This window comes from Choloepus didactylus, chromosome 26 (assembly GCF_015220235.1).
Source record: "Choloepus didactylus isolate mChoDid1 chromosome 26, mChoDid1.pri, whole genome shotgun sequence".
NCBI classification, from domain to species: Eukaryota; Metazoa; Chordata; class Mammalia; order Pilosa; family Megalonychidae; genus Choloepus; species Choloepus didactylus.
Window position 1 is genome coordinate 8,443,166 of NC_051332.1, and position 4,915 is coordinate 8,448,080.

At 37.1% G+C, this 4,915-nt stretch overlaps 1 pseudogene; it reads right to left on the bottom strand.

Annotated features, from left to right (window-relative positions):
• Nucleotides 1-1,149: 1,149 nt before the first annotated feature.
• LOC119520728 lies at nucleotides 1,150-1,769 on the bottom strand (annotated as a pseudogene).
• Between the last annotated feature and the right edge of the window lie 3,146 nt (nucleotides 1,770-4,915).

Below are 4,915 nucleotides of genomic sequence, written 5' to 3' on the forward strand. Positions count from 1 at the left end.
TAATAATAGTTTAATTCCAAAAAATGTTTTTTGTATGTAAGACAGTGAAATTTCCTAACACCTAAATTTAATACATTTTACTAATTTTCTGAAACAACTTAGAGGAATCAATATTTATAGCAGATGTAGTATTTATGCAAAACCTGGCATCAGGTGTATTGCATATGTATATAATGCAGGTGTACATGTGTGTGTGTATATATATATCTGTATCTAAAGATATATATATATATATATATATATATATAAATCCAAAGATTGTAAGAAGTAGGAAACAGATCTACATATCAACAGCAGTTTAGTGTACAGAGTCTGATACTGGGATTTAAAAATGTTCTTTAAAGCATGGAATTTGGAGGAGGTGACATCTTGTTTTCAAAATCTGAGGCTTTTCTCAGGACTCTAGTCAACATCATAACTGTCACAGAAGAGGAAAAAGGGGAAGCTGTTCTTGCTTTGATTGTTCTTTTGTATCAGAAATTCCAGTATCCCTGAGATAGGAACCACTGCAGTAAGAAGGGAGTGAACAGATTCTCCCAAAGGAATATTGTTGCTTAGTTATGTCTACTGTCATGCATAATGCTTGATAGCTCCAAGACATATCAGTAGCGGATCATTATAAACCCAACATTCTCCATCTTCATGAAATAACCTTGTTTCCCCTTCAATTTCCTTCTCCTTCCTTTCTTGGACTTCTGCTCTTTGATTTCAATTACATGCTTTGTTGCAGTTGCAATATCAATGTCTCTGTTTTTTAAGATGAAAGTGACATCCTACAAAAGGAAACAGGATTCATACTCATTCTGATTTTCCAACTTCCACACTTTCTTCTTGATTACAGGTGACTTCTTGGTATCTATGAAGACTGTATTTTCCCTGTTGCATATTTTGCATGCATTATACCATTACATTCCTATTCATCTGAGAAAACAGTCCTCCTGTAATTTGAAGAAAAAAATTCAATGGTAATTCTGTGTTGCTTGCCTCCATAGAAAGGTGTAGTGTGAAATATGATATTTGCACCATAGCCTTTTAGGAACAATTAATATTGCATTCTCCTAACTCTAAGTAGGGCATGGTGAAAGATTTTCCATAATTGGGAACTGTGGGAATATAATACCGATCATAGCCTAGACATTAGAAACAGCCCTACCCTATGATGTGCAAGCCAACTGACATCACAAGGAATTTTGATTTGGTCCATATGTGAGCATTGAATTGTAACTTTTTGTTAAAGCACTTAGCATAAAAGGATGAATGGCTGGATGATGGGAAACCTGATTAGCCATGAATGTCACTCTTTTTGGAAACCAGGGAACTGGTCTTTCCAAAATTAGTTCTGTGTTCTCTTCAGTGCTGTTTGGTAATGTCCAATGACACTGCAAGATTTTGACCACAAAAGGTTTGCATGGCTTTTTGGCAACTGATCCTTTCATTCCTGCATGAAAGGGTGAAAGGTATCATTTCAAAACCTAAGCCATGCAATCCCTGATATCCTTCTGGTCTCCAATGCTCACAAAACAGGCCTGGATGTGCAAAATATCTGCATACATCTCTAAAAGATCTTCTTTTAAGAATAAATTTTGGAAGAACTACTTTATTAAGATCCATTCCAAGCCTAACTTGTGACAAGTGATGTGTGATTGTGCTCTTGTGCTCTTCTCCTGACCCTACATCCCCTTCACTGTCTCTGTTATCATTGAAGATGTAAGCATCAGTTGTCCCATTGGACACGGAATAATGCAGTGATTCTATGGTATCTGGACATTTTAGACTATTTCCTGAGCTGCTATTTTTCAAAATCGAGGCAGATCAAGAGGAATCTATTAAGTACTATGCGGATGAGCCACTTTGATGGAATTCAAGAGCATCATAGTATTAATCCTCACTATTAGAATAAAAGAACCCCAGGACAGTCTTTGGAGACAAGATGACAAGTCTTGGAGACATTAGACTGCTGCTAGGTGGTGAGTGTCCACTGCCTGTACTATTTGGTGTTGAGGTCTGATGACGTCCCAGGGTGGCTAAGACAGGTCCAACTAGTAGGGAAGATAGACACAGTGTTTTTTTAATATTCATTTTATTGAGATATATTCACATACCATGCAGTCATACAAAACAAATCATACATTCAATTGTTCACAGTACCATTACATAGTTGTACATTCATCACCAAAATCAATACCTGACACCTTCATTACTGCACACACAAAAAATAACAAGAATAATAATTAAAGTGAAAAAGAGCAATTAAAGTAAAAGAGAACACTGGGTGCCTTTGTCTGCTTGTTTCATTCCCCTATTTTTCTACTCATCCATCCATAAACTAGACAAAGGGGGGTGATCCTTATGGTTTTCCCAATCCCATTGTCACCCCTCATAAGCTACATTTTTATACAATTGTCTTCAAGATTCATGGGTTCTGGGTTGTAGTTGGATAGTTTCAGGTATCTACCACCAGGTACCCCAATTCATTAGAACCTAAAAAGGGTTGTCTATATTGTGTATAAGAGTGCCCACCAGAGTGACCTCTCAGCTCCCTTTGGAATCTCTCTGCCACTGAAGTTTATTTCATTTCTATTCACATCCCCCTTTTGGTCAAGAAGATGTTCTCCATCCCATAATGCCAGGTCTACATTCCTCCCCGGGAGTCATATTCCATGTTGCCAGGGAGATTCACTCCCCTGGGTGTCTGATCCCACATAGGGGGGAGGGCAGTGATTTCACCTGTCAAGTTGGCTTAGCTAGAGAGAGAGGGCCACATCTGAGCAACAAAGAGACATTTGGGAGGAGGCTCTTAAGCAAAATTATAGGGAGGACTAGCCTCTCCTTTGCAGCAACAGTCTTCCCAAGGGCAATTCCTGTGGTAGAGGGCTCAACCCATCAAACCACCAGTCCCCTATGGATAGACACAGTTTTGACATACACAACTTAATAGGTTCTGGAAGTCATAAGTCTGAGAAGGTATTTTGCTGATCACAGGTTCCAAGAGGCTATGTTGATATACTGCATCTACAGTATTAATAGTACTTATAATCCCATATGCATGCTTCTCCACATTATTCTGGTCCTGAATTCTGCAGCAACTCAATGCAGTGTTTAATTGATTCTACCATGTTATTTGTTGTCTCTTTTGGAGATTCAATTTTCTTTCTCTGTTCATTACTGAAGACCTTAAGAGAGCTTAGAGTTGACACAGTGCCAGTCACCTGGAGATGCAGACAGAAAGATATTTGGAGGTCCTAAGATAAGAGATGAAGCCCAGAGTTTGCCCCAGAGAGGCTAAGAGGGGACTTCTGATGCTTAGAATGAAACACCCTGGGAGAAAAATCAGGGAAGCACAGGAGTTGAGAGAGACAAGCTAAGAGTGAGAGACACTCAAAGACATGTTGGAGAAATCAATTTTGAAACCACAATCCAGGCACAAAGGATGAGCAGACATTAGCCACAGGACTTCCCTGTTGACAGAGTGTGCCAGATGTCATTGGCCTTTCTTAAGTGAACATACCCACCTGTTGATGGCTTAGTTTAGACTCTTTTCTTCCCTTAGAACTGTAAGCTTGTAAACTAATAAACACGCTTTATAAAATCTAATACATTTCTGATATTTTACACTCAAGTGGCTTTAGCAAACCAAAAAATTACATGTTCCCTTAACTCATTGATTTGATTTCTTATTGATTTATCAGGTTTTTAAAATTTTTATTGAGATTGCTAATATACCATATAATTATCCAAAGATCCAAAGTGTACAATCAATTGCCCATGGTACCAATAAACAGTTGTGCATCCATCACTACAATTAATTTTTTCAAAATTTTAGAAATTTTCATTACTCCAGAAAAGAAATAAAGAGAAAAAAAGGAAACACAAATCCTTCCATACCCCTAACCAACCTCTCTCCATTACTGACTCATAGTATCGATATAGTACATTTGTTACTATTGATGAAAGAGTGTTAAAATACTAACTGTAGTATTTAGTTTGGAATAGGTATATTTTTCCCTATATGTCCCTCTATTATTAACTTCTAGTTATAATGTCATAAATTTTTTCTAGTTCATGAAAGAGATTTCTAATATTTGTACAGTTAATCATGGATATTGCTCACCACAGGATTCACTGTTTTTTACCTTTCCATTTTTTAAACTCCAACTTTGCTTCTGGTGACATACATGACTCTGGGCTTCCCCTTTACACCACATTCACTGTGCTACTGCCCCCTCTGTCCATTTCCAAACACAGTTAATTTCAACCTAGTTGAACATTCTGCTCACAATTAGCAACTGTTTCCCATTCTTTAGCCTCCTTCTATATCCTGGTAACCTATATTTCATGTCTATGAGTTTAAATAATATGATTAGTTCATTTCAGTGAGACTATCCAATATTTGTCCTTATGTGTCTGACTTATTTCACTCAATATAGTGTCCTCAAGATTTCATCATCAGCCCAATTTTTAAGATGGTTTGGTTCACACACCATACCTTCCTTCCTAAGTAAACAATCAATGATTGCCTGTATGGTCATGTATTTATGTATTTAGCACCAACAACACTATCTACATAAGGACATCTCCATTTCTTCCACAAAGAAGGAAGAGTCAAAGAAGGTAGAGAGACAAAAGGAAAAGGAAAAATAAAAAAATGAGAAAAATAAACATAACCACTAGGAAGCAACAAAAGGAAAAATAGCATTAAACTTAAGTAGAATAAAGATTCAGACAACACCAACAATGCCAAGAGTTCCATGCCCCTCCCTTATATCCTCTTATATGCATGTAGCTTTGGTATATTGCCTTTGTTACATTAAAGGAGGCATATTACAATGTTTCTGTAAATTAGAGTCTCTAGTTTGCATTGATTGTATTTTCCCCCTATCCCACACAATTTTTAACACATTGCAAAGTTGACATT